Source organism: Trichechus manatus, unplaced genomic scaffold (genome assembly GCF_000243295.1).
Source record: "Trichechus manatus latirostris isolate Lorelei unplaced genomic scaffold, TriManLat1.0 scaffold00080, whole genome shotgun sequence".
Lineage (NCBI taxonomy): Eukaryota > Metazoa > Chordata > Mammalia > Sirenia > Trichechidae > Trichechus > Trichechus manatus.
This window is the reverse complement of record NW_004444016.1, coordinates 7,728,950-7,741,138: the sequence shown is the minus strand read 5'-3', so window position 1 is coordinate 7,741,138 and position 12,189 is coordinate 7,728,950. Positions and strand designations below refer to the sequence as shown.

The 12,189-nt window shown below is 46.7% G+C and overlaps 1 long non-coding RNA gene across 1 annotated transcript; it reads right to left on the bottom strand.

Moving 5' to 3' along the window:
- Positions 1–5,410: 5,410 nt before the first annotated feature.
- On the bottom strand, positions 5,411–11,628 carry LOC111821382 (uncharacterized). Its single transcript, XR_002824814.1, has 3 exons — positions 11,568–11,628; positions 7,655–7,749; positions 5,411–5,678 (listed from the first exon to the last, which is right to left on the bottom strand). It is a non-coding gene; the product is annotated as an uncharacterized LOC111821382 (long non-coding RNA).
- Between the last annotated feature and the right edge of the window lie 561 nt (positions 11,629–12,189).

Genomic DNA, 12,189 nt, shown 5'->3' with positions numbered 1-12,189 from the left:
CAGAGAGGGTTAGGAGCTGATTGAATGAACACAGGAAATCAGGGTTGAAAAGGAGGAGTGTGCTGTCACAGTACAGAGAGGGCAATTAGGGTCACATAACAATGTATATATAAACTTTTTTATGAGAGACTAACTTGAAATGTAACCTTTCACTTAAACTACAACAATGAACAAAAATAAAGAAACAAATAAGTGAAGGATAAGCTATTGCATCTGGCTCCTCCCACAACTAAAAAGGAGGCATAATGCTTAGTGGGCCTCTTTGGATTTTGGAGGCAACATATTCCTCATTTGGATATGCGACTCCAGCCTATTTATCAAGTGACTCGAAAAGCTCCTAGTTTTGAGTGGGGCCCAGAACAAGAGAAGTCTCTGCAACAAGTTCAGGCTGCTGTGCAAGCCGCTCTGCCACTTGGGCCATATGATCCAGCTGATCCAATGGTGTTTGAAGTGTCTGTGGCAGATACAGATACTGTCTGGAGTCTTTGGCAAGCCCCTTTTGGTGAATCACAGTGCAAACCCTTAGGATTTTGGAGCAAAGCCCTGCCATCCTCTGCGGATAACTACTCTCCTTTTCAGAAATAGCTTTTAGCTTTTTACTGGGCCTTAGTAGAGACTGAACACTTAACCATGGGACACCAAGTTGCCATGAAGCCTGAGCTGCCCATCATGAACATCATGAACTGGGTGTTGTCTGATGCACAGAGTCATAAATTTGTATGCGCACAGCAGCACTCTATCATTAAATGGAAGTGGTATATACGAGATTGGGGCTGAGCAGGACCTGAAGGCACAAGTAAGTTGCATATGGAAGTGGCCCAAATACCCATGGTCTCCACTCCTGTCACATTACCTTCCATCTCCCAGTCTGCACCTACGGCCTCATGGGGAGTTCCTTATGACCACTTGACTGAGGAAGAGAAAACTCAAGCCTGGTTTACAGATGGTTCTGCAGGATATGCAGGCACCACTCAAAAGTCGACAGCACTACAGCCCCTTTCTGGGACTTCCCTGAAGGACAGTGATGAAGGGAAATCCTCCAAATGGGCAGAACTTCGAGCAGTGCACCTGGTTGTTTACTTTGCTTCGAAGGAGAAATGGCCAGATGTGCAACTGTATACTGATTCATGGGTTGTGGCCAATGGTTTGGCTGGATGGTCAGGGACTTGGAAGGAACATGATTGGAAAATTGGAGACAAGGATTATGGGGAAGGGGTATGTGGATAGACCTCTCTGAATGGGCCAAAGAAGTGAAGATATTTGTGTCTCATGTGAATGCTCACCAAAGGGTGACCTCAGCAGAGGATGATTTTAAACAATCAAGTGGATAGGATGACTCATTCTGCAGAAACCAGTCATCCTCTTTCCCCAGGTACTCCTGTCATTGCCTAACGGGCTCGTGAACAAAGTGGCCATGGGGGCAGGAACGGAGGTTATGCATGGGCCCAGCAACATGGACTTCCACTCACCAAGGATGACTTGGCTACAGCCACTGCTGAGTGCCTAATCTGCCAGCAGCAGAGACCAACGCTGAGTCCCTGATATGGCACTATGCCTCAAGGTGATCAGCTAGCAACCTGGTGACAAATTGATTACATTGGACCACTTCCATCATGGAAAGGGCAGTGTTTTGTCCTTACTGGAACAGACACTCTGGATACAGATTTGCCTTCCCTGTATGCAATGCTTCTGCCAAAACTACCATCCATGGACTTACAGAATGCCTTATCCACTGTCATGGTATCCCACACAGCAGTGCCTCCAATCAAGGGACTCATTTCACAGCAAATGATGTAAAGCAGTGGGCCCATGCTCATGGAATTTACTGGTCTTACCATGTTCCCCATCATTCTGAAGTAGCTGGCTTGATGGAACAATGGTACGGCCTCCTAAAGACACAATTACGGCACCAGCTAGTTGGCAATACCCTGCAGCGCTGGGGCAATGTTCTCCAGGAGGCTGTATATGCTCTAAACCGGTGTCCAATATATGGTGCTGTTTCTCCCATATCCAGGATTCATGGGTCCAGGAAGCAAGGGGTGGCAATGGGAGTGGCACCACTCACTATTACCCCTAGTTACTTGCTTGCAAGGTTTTTGCTTCCTGTCCCAGTGACCTTATGCTCTGCAGGCCTAGAGGTCTTAGTGCCAAAGGGAGGAAAGCTCCCACCTGGAGACACATCACTGATTCCATTGAACTGGAAGCTAAGAATGCCGCCTGGCCACTTTGGGCTCCTTATGCCTCTGGCTCAACAGGCAAAGAAGGGAGTTACCATACTGGCTGGTGTGATTGATCCTGATTACCAAGAGGAAATCGGACTGATATTACATAAAGGAGGTAAAGAAGAGTATGTCTGGAATGCAGGAGATCCCTTAGGGCGTCTCTTAGTACTACCATGCCCTGTGATTAAAGTCAGTAGAAAAATTTTGACATGACTGCTAATAGCCCAGACCCTTCAGGAATGAAGGTTTGGGTCACCCCACCAGGTAAAGAACCACAAACAGCTGAGGTGGTCGCTGAGGGCAAAGGGAATACAGAATGGGTGGTGGAAGAAGGTAGTTCTAAATACCAGTTACGGCCACATGACCAGTTGCAGAAATGCAGACTGTAATTGTTATGAGTATTTCTACTTTATATGTATACATCAAATATTTTCTTCTTCACTTACAAAATATAAAATGTAAATGGGGCTAGTGCATTTTCGGTTGTACACGTGTTAATTCTATCATGTTAGGCACGAGTATGACTTTATAATTGTCTTCATTCAGAGATTATGTATGGTTTGGGGAGATGTGTACAGGTGCCAAGTTGACAAGGGGTGGACTGTGATGGTTAAGATTGTGTGTCAACTTGGCTGGGGCCATGATTCTCGGTGTTTATATGTGATCAGCCCCATGATGGGATGTGCTGTGAGTAGCCAGTCAGTTGAAAGGGAGTGTCTTTGGGCATGCAGCCTGCATCCGAATATAAGTGGATGTTCTGGCTTTTGCCCTCTTTGGATCCTGCAGCTGCCTCCTGTTCATCTGACCTCCGGTTCTTGGGACTTGATCCAGCAGCTTACCTGCTGATCTTGGGATTCCTCGATCCAGTCATTATCATACTGGGTGATTTTGCATCTAACTGAGCAGGACCTTAGTTTCTTTACCTATAAAAAGGGGGCAAGCCCAATCACCCTCTTTCCCTCACTAAGTAGATGAGAGGAGAAAAATAAGATTGTGAAGATGAGAGGCCTTAGGGATATCCTGAGCTTGGGAGTCTTTAGGATGATTCTTACAGACTCTGGGGACCTCCATAGGCTCTCCGTGCAGAGGTTCTAGGGGGCTACACAGAACCCTAGTGCTTAGGAGCTGAGTTCAGCCTCTCCTTCCTCCAGGGTAGTGGAAGATGCCAGTGAAGTGGAGGTATCTGACCCAAGAACTGCCCCAGAGCTGTACCCGCAGGTCACAGAGGGTGAGGGCAGGTGAGGACAGGAGGGTACCTGTCACCCACCCACCCATCCCCTAGACATCTGGCGTGAGCCCACCCTCTGCTCCACAGGGCCTGCTCTCTGCTCATTCTCACCATGTCCTGCCCAGGGCCTGACCCCCCTGAGGGGCCTGGGACTCAGGGTGTGTGGCGAGGGGCCTTGCAGATCCTACAGCTCCCAGGAGCCCAGTAAGTCTGATGGGGCCTTCTGATCACAGTTAGGGGTGGGAGTTGGGGGCTGACAGAGACATACCAGGGCAGCATAGGAGTAGCTCCCCCTTTTCTCAACTCCAACAGTAAGGGCACCCCAGTGCCTAGGCTAAGATCCGCTGTTAGCAGATGATATTGTCAAAGGCAACCATGTGGAGAATGAGAGGAATTATTAGATGAAAAGAAATACTTCCAGTATGTTGATATGTTGATGAGTACACCAGGAGGAAGTTTTGTAAATAGTGTCTTCAAACATTTTTTAATGTTTTTTCCCTACTACTTTTTAACATTTAAGACTTTTTTTTTAAGAGCAGCTTTAGGTTTTACACAAAAACTGTACAGGAAGTACTGAGTTCTCATATACCCGCTCCCTCCTGCACATTGTTTCTCCTATTATTAACATCTTGCATTCATGTGGTACATTTATTACAACTGATGAATCAATATTGATACATTATTATTAAAGTCCATAGTTACATTAGAGTTCACTCTTTGTGTTGTACAGGCCTGTAAGTTTTGAGAAATACATCATGTCATCTGTCTACCATTACTGTGTCATACAGAATAGTTTCATCGCCCTGGAGATCTGACAGCCGGTGATTTTTTCAATGTCTCTATTATTTATGCCTTTTCCAGAATGTCATTTAGTTAGATTCCCTACTACTTTTTTATTTTTACATTTCTAATTCATTTTCAGCCACTCATGTATCTTCAGGGAGCCCTGGTGGTACAGTGGCTAAAGTGCTTGGCTGCTAACTAAAAGGCTGGCGGTTCGAACTTGCCAGCTGCTTCAGGGGAGAAAGATGTGGCAGTCAGCTTCCATAAAAAGTACAGTCTTGAAAACCCTACCGGGCAGTTCTATTGTCCTATAGGGTCGCTATGAGTTAGAATCGACTCGACAGTACACAGCAACCTTTAGTTATTTAGTTACCCCTCCCCATCCCCCATCCCTGTAGACCTAAGCAACAACTCATCTGCTTTCTGTCTCTATGGATGTGCCTATTCTGGACATTTTATATAAATGGAATCACATACTATGTGGTCCTTTGTGACTGCCTTCTTTCACTTAGCGTAATGTTTTCAGGGTTCATCCATGTTTTGGTATGTATCAGTACTTCCTTTTTATGATTGAATAATATGCCATTTTATGGACACACATTTTGTTTATGCGTTCTTCAGTTGATGGACATTTGGGATGTTTACACCTTTTGGCTATTATAAATAATGCTGCTACAAACATTCGTGTACAAGTTTTTTCATAGATGTATGTTTTCATTTCTTTTCGTACCTAGGAATGGAATTGCTGGGTCATATGGTAACTCCATGTTTAACTTTTTGAGGAATTGTCAGACTGTTTTCCACCATGGCTGCGCCATTTTATGCTCCTACCAGCAGTATATAAGGGTTCCAAGTTTTCTACATCCTTGTCAATACTTGTGATTGTTCATCTTTTTATTACAGCTACCCTAGTGGATGTGAAGTGGTAACTATATGTGGTTTTGATTTGTATTTCCCTAATGACTAATGATGTTGAGCATATTTTCATGTGCTTATTGACCATATGTATATCTTCTTTACAGAAATATCTATTGCAATCCTTTGCCCATTTTTAATTGGTTTGTCTTTTTATTATTGAGTTGTAACATCTCTTATATAGTCTGGATACAAGTCCCTTGTTAGATGCACAATTTAAATTTTTTATCATGAAAATGCATTATCTCTAGGAGTCCCTGGGTGGTGTAAACATAGTAATTAAAAAATAATAATGATGATACAATAAGGATATATACAAGGTTACTAATCTGTTCTTTGGTATACAACATTTACTAGATATAGTCAGCTCTTCCATAAGAGTGTGATTCTGGCCAGTTTCTTTCCCCCATCACCAGACATCTCTCTTCTTCCCTTCCTCTGGCAGAGACTGTCCCCTGCTGCAGGTGCTGGCTGGCGAGGCAGTTGGTGAGGAGATAGAGGGCTCTCTGGCCTGGATTGTCTCATGGCTCCTAGGAGGAAACAACTACAGTGGCCTACTGCTTCACTTGGACCCCCAAGGTTCCCCGGGGGAGGGTGTGAGGTTCTTTGGAAGCTTTGGGATCTGGCCTTAGGCTGGCCTCACCCTCCCACCGAAGCAGCCGAGTCCCAGCCCAGAGAGAGAAAGGCTGACCCTCTGGGAGGGCTGGGACCCAGGAAGGTCCTAGAGTGGCTGAGCAGTGAGATCAGGAAAGGCAAGGCTGAAAGCAACAGCAACCTCTCACTCATCAGAGACATTCACCAGCTAACCAAGCACTTTCTACTGACTGATCCACAATCCCATGAGGCAGATCTAACTTACAGATGAGGAAAAGGAGACAGGCCTAATTTATAGATGAGGAAAGGGAGAGTCAGAGAGGGGAAGGGACTTGCCTATGGTCACTCTGCCATTAAAAATTGGGCCTCTGTGAAATGTTATGATATCAGGAATTTGCTTCAAAAGAATATGGGGAAAAATTAAAAAAAAAAAAAAGCTGTATCTTGGGTGAAGGGTGAGACGGTACACAATACAGGGGAAACCAGCACAACTTGTACAAGGAAAGGTCATGGAAGCCCCATACACACATCCAAACTCCCTGAGGGACTGAATTGCTGGGTGGAGGGCTGTGGGGACCATGGTCTCAGGGAACATCTAGCTCAATTGGCATAACACAGTTTATAAAGACAATGTTCTACATTCTACCTTGGTGAGTAGCGTCTGGGGTCTTAAAAGCCTGTGAGCAGCCATCTAAGATACTCCACTGGTCTCATCCCTTCGGGAGCAAGGGAGAATAAAGAGAACAGGATACAAGGAAAAGATTAGTCCGAACGACTAATGGACCACAGCTGCCAAGGCCTCCACCAGACTGAGTCCAGTACAGGTAGATGGTGCCTGGCTACCACCACTGACTGCTCTGACCAGGATCACAAAAGAGGGTTCTGGACAGAGCTGGAGAAGGATGTAGAACAAAATTCTAACTCACAAAAAAAGACCAGATTTACTGGCCTAAAGGAGACTGGAGAAACCCCGAGAGTATGGCCCCCAGACACCCTTTTGGCTCAGTGGTGAAGTCATTTCCGAGGTTCACCGTTCAGCTTTAGAGTGGACAGCCCCATGGAGCCAAATGGGACTAATGAGGCACAGCAGTCCAGGGACAAGGGCCGGAAGGCAGAAGGGACAGGAAAGCTGGTGATAGGGAACGAAAGGTTGAGTAAGGATAGTGTTGATGTGTTGTAAGGTTGTTAACCATTATCATAGGGCAACATGTGTACTAACTATTAAATGCGAAACTATTTTGTTCTGTGGGCCTTCGTCTAAGGTGAGAATAGCAGCACAATTGGAAGAGCGTAGTCGATGTCACTGAAGTGTGCACGTAGAAATTTTTGAAATGGTGTATCTTTGGCTATGTATATTTTCACCAAAAAAAAAAAGGTCGAGAAGGGAGAGGGTTGACATGTTGTGGGGTTGTTAATCAGTGTCATAGAACAGTGAGTGTACTACTGTTTCATGAGAAACTATTTGTTCTGTGGGCCTTCACCTGAAGTACAATAAAAAAATAAAAAAAAAAAGAATATGGGGGATGTCAAGTTGGGGGCGTACATCAAACAATAATGGGCATGAGTTGATAATTGTTGAAGCTAGATAATAGGTAGGTAGATTTCCTATAGTTTGTATAAGTTTGAAAATTTCTATAATAAAAGAGTTAAAAAAAAGAAAAAAAAGTCAGGCCCTCAGACTGACTCCAAAGTCAACAAACACGCATTCATGAGGCCAACACTTTCCCAGAACTTCCTTTGAGCCAGGCCCTGTGGAATGAGGAAGATAAGCTGGGGCAGTCCGTGCCCTCAGGGATAAATCAGCGGTGGACAGCCAACTAACTCTGTCTATAGGCCAGTTTGGTATTATGATTAAAGGCACAGGCTTTAGTATTGGGCAGAACTGGGCTTTAGTTTCAGCTCTGCCACTCACCAGGAAGTTACCTGACCTCTCTGGGCTTCAGTTGCTTCATCTGGAAAATGTAAGGTAGAGGCAGAATAGATTAGAGTTGCTGCTTGATTGGAGTCCTGAGTGGATAAAAAGAGGCAATCCATAAAAAGGCTTAGCAAGTGCCATCAAGCACATGTAAACGCCTGATAGATGTTAACTCTATGAATAGTATTATTAATAAAACCTGCAAGTATTACAGGCAGTGTGCTTCGGATTCCACAGGAAAGGAATGATTCACTCTGAGTCTCTCTTTTACTAGGAAGTTCCCTGAGCTTGCTCCAGGCTGCTCTGTTGGGGGCCTCAAGAAGAAGGATGGAGGTGGAACAGGTGAAGCCCACCCTGTGGGATGCGGTAGAGGAAGCCTGGAACTGCCAGACTGACCTGAGGACCCTGTGTTCAGGCCTCCTTGGAAGCACTCTGACGGATAGTGGGCTCAGCCAGCTAGGCCGGGCACTGCGTGAGCCGCAGGTGAGAAAGGTAAGGCCTGGAGGCACCTGGGCTGGCGATGGCCAGAGCCTGCCCAGAACCCTCTTCCCGTGGGTAGTAAAAGCCTGGAGCCAGCGCCCAGGAAGCCAGATGTTCAGACAGGCTAAAGCTGAGGCAGGGGGGCTCCCAGAACCGCAGGTATGCCTCCTCATCCAACAGCTTAGGAGTCCCAGGGATGTCTGCCTTCCTCTTCTCTAAATACAGAGCACTATGAGGGGGCTATGGAAACCCCGGTGGTGTACTGGTTAAGAGCTATGGCTGCTAACCGAAAGGTTGGCAGTTTGAATCTACGAGGTGTTCCTTGGAAACCATATGCGGCAGTTCTGCTGTGTCCTGTAGGGTCACTATGAGTTGGAATTGACTCAACAGCAACCGGTTTGATTTTTTTTTTTTTAATGAGGGGGCTGGAGCCCTGGAGGCATGGTGATTAAGTGTTTGGCTGCTAATCAAAAGGTTGGCAGTTCAAATCCACCAGCTGCTCCATGGAAACCCTGTGGGGCAGTTCTACTCTGTCCTATAGTGTTGCTATGAGTCGGAATTGACTCAATGGCAACGCGTTTTTGTTTTGGTTTCATGAGGGGGCCATCAGGAGCCTTGTGGCACAGTGGTTAAGTGCTTGGCTGCTAACTGAAAGGTCGACGGTTCAAACCTACCAGCCACTATGGGGGAGAAAGATGTGGCAGTCTGCTTCCATAAAGATTACAGCCTTGGAAACCCTATGGGACAGTTCTACTCTATCCTATAGGGTTGCTGTGAGTCGGACTCAAGTAGATGGCAATGGGTTTATGAAGGGGCCCTTCATTAATTCATTGATTTACTAATTTATTCATTCCCAAACATTTATCGACCACCCACTATGTATCAGGCTTAGTACTGTATAAGCCCTGGGAAATCCCTGTCCTCAGAGTTTACATCTCCTGGAGAAAAATAATTACAATACTATGATCAGTGCTCTGAAGGGCTTATAACCACAGGACTCTACGGGGCATCTAAGTTGGCCTTGGAAAGAGGGGGAAGGAAGACTTCATGGAGGAAGTGATTCCTGAAGGAGGTGGCCAGCAAAGATGAGTGAAGACTATTTCAGGCAGAGGAAATGACAGGCAAAGTCTCAGAGGAAGGTGAGTGCTTCAGCTCTTGGGAAACTGCAAGCAGCTCAATTTGATGGAGAACAGAATGTGAGGATGAGAGTCGAGGACTGGAGAGAGAGCAGGGGCCAGGTCATACAGGGCTTTGTAAATCTGTTGCTTAGACTTTGTCTTGAAGGTCAAGGAGAAGCCACAAGTATTTTAAGCAGGGAAGAAAACATGGCTCCCACTCTTCAGATGAGCAAACTGAGGCTCAGAGAAGAGACGTGAGTGGCCCAGGGTCATAGGGATAATCGGAGGCAGCAGAGGCAGAATCACACTCAAGTCCTTATTAGTCTCCTGATATGGTGCTTTCTTATCCTCTTGTGCTCAGTCTCCCTTGTGCAGAAGGGGGCGCTGTCTTCCATGATTTGTCCTGGGTGGCTGGAATCTCACCCTTGGCAGCCTCTCTTGACCCTTCTCTTCTTCCCTTTTCATAATTACAACTTGTTTATTTTACAGCTATGGGCCTTGGGAATTAGGCATGTTAGCTCCAATTTATTGAGCTAGTGCCCGACACTGCTCAGTGCTTTATACCATTTCATGCTCTCTCCAACTTTCGGAAATTGGGGCTTTTATCAGATCCATTCTATAGAAGAGGAAATGGAGGCTCAAATGGCTAGTCACCTGCCTGAGATAACATAACTAAGAAAAGGAGTAGCCGGGATCCTGATTTGATTTCAAAATCCTGAGTTTAACACTGTCCTGGGAGGGAGTGTGTGGAATTTCCCAATACCTTCTCAGCAGGTGATGGATTCAGCAGCAAGGTGCAGCTCAGGCCTCCAGGGGGAGCGCCAAGGTAGTTCTGGGGTTTGGGGTGGAGCTAGGGGAGTCTTCTCCATGTTTGCCTTGCTTAAGCACATTTTCCCCTAATGGCAGGAAGAGCAGCATCTCTAGGATGTGGATGCCATCAAAAGCACCCGCTCAGGAACTCTGACGAACAGGTAACATCTCATTTACTCGAGGAACAACTGGAAGCTACTGGGGGAGTGAGCACGTGTTGCATAGCTCAGCTAATCTGCCTCCTGCTTACCTTCCCCTGACACCAGGGAGAAATACAGAGCTTCCAGTAAATGAAGAACCTGAACGGCTACCGGACCCCTAAGGGAGGGGAAAGAGAAGGGGCTGTTTTTCTATTGGATTGGATTAGGGGTATGGGATCCTCAAGGCCTCTATGGCACCTGTTGGTAGAACCAGCCCCTGCCCTCTCTCCACTGCCTCTAGAGTCTCTGCCCAGGCTAGGTCCTGGACACAGCTCCAGGAGCAGCCCTGGTAATGGAGTTGTGCTGGAAATGTTGGGTTCTGTGTCCCAATGCTGTGTGCATGCCTGAGATTCTGGCTGAGCCTAGACTGACTCCACCAAGGCCTGGCAGGCCCCAGATGTGGCCCTGCAGTTCTTCCTGGCCCAGGCTCGGAGGCAGAGATTGTGAGAGCAGCACCAAACTCAGATCAGAGAAGAGCTAAAGCATTTGGAACAGGAGGAGGAAGAGGTAGGAGGTGACCAGGTCAAAGGCTTGATGGCCAGAAAGGTGAGGGATCAAGTAGGGAGGATCCAGTGTCAATCACAACAGGCTAGTCCATACCTCTCTCATGGGCCTCATGGCCTTGTGGAGGACACATGAGGCAATTCTCAGCACTAAGTGCTATGATGGTGGGAGCAAGGGGCTTGTGGGAACAAAGGGGTACCCAACCCAGGCTGGAGTTGATCAGAGAAGATGGCATCTAAGCTAAGACTTAAAGGACAAAAAGAAATAAGTCAGGGGAATTCAAGAGATTCTGAATTCCATAAGGGCAGTTTTTGCTCATCACAGAGGCATTTATGTAAATATAACTTATTTGAACAAATTAAGAAATAAATATTACTTGAGGGTTGGAGGGGGGCATGTTCTGAGAGAAGACAATACTGTATGTGCAAGGGTCCAGAGGGACGGAATGGCATGATGGGTTCTGGGAACCGCAAATTGTCAGGTCTAGCTGGAACCTAGCAGGTACATAGTCAGAGGTAAGGCTAAGAGACAAGGGCCTCATGTGCCATGCCTTAGGATTTGGACTTTACACCAAGGACGATGGTGAACCACTGAAAGGTATGTGTCACCTCAGCTCTGTTCCTCACTAGTCATGTGATTTGGGGCAAGTTAGGTCACTTCTCTGATTCACTGTTTCCAATTATATAAAATGGCAACTACTCATATAGCTGTTACTGGATAAAATGAGATAGTATATCTGAAGTACGTAGCATAGCTCCTGGCACACAGACGGCATTTGCCAAGGGTACGTCTTATTACTTAAAGCCTCCGAGGAGAAGCAGAGATGGCACCGAGAGCAGAGTGCTGAAACTCCAGCTGGAGGGCCTTCAGGCAGAGTGGGACGCTGCAGAGCAGGACCTGGTAGCCCTCTATGACCTGCATGTACAGGCCACCCGTGCTTGGACATCCCATGTGCTGCAGGTCAGTGGGGACACAGGGCAGGCCTTGAGCTGGTTCCAAGGTGGCTGACTGATAGGCATCTCTGAATCTGGTCACAGGTGTTCCAGGCCTGGCGGAGGCTATAGGAGAAGCAGGCCATGACTGCAGAACATCACCAACGCAGCCTGCTCGCTGGCGTCTTGCAAGATACCATCAGCCTGGCCACACAGAACCAGGAGCTCCAAGTCCAGAACCAGCAGCTTCATCAGGGTGCAGACCAGATGGGGGCAGTTATGCTGGGTCCCTGCCCTGGGGAGAAATCCGGTGATCAGGAATCCCTTATGGGCAGCTCCCTCTCTCCTCATTCTTGAGGGAAGATGAGGTACAACTACCAAGCTAACCCTCCTTATGGATAATTAATAACACCACTTCCTGATTTCACTGTGCCAGCCCCTAAGCACCTAATATCCATTCTTTCATTTAACCTTTTCAGCTACCCATA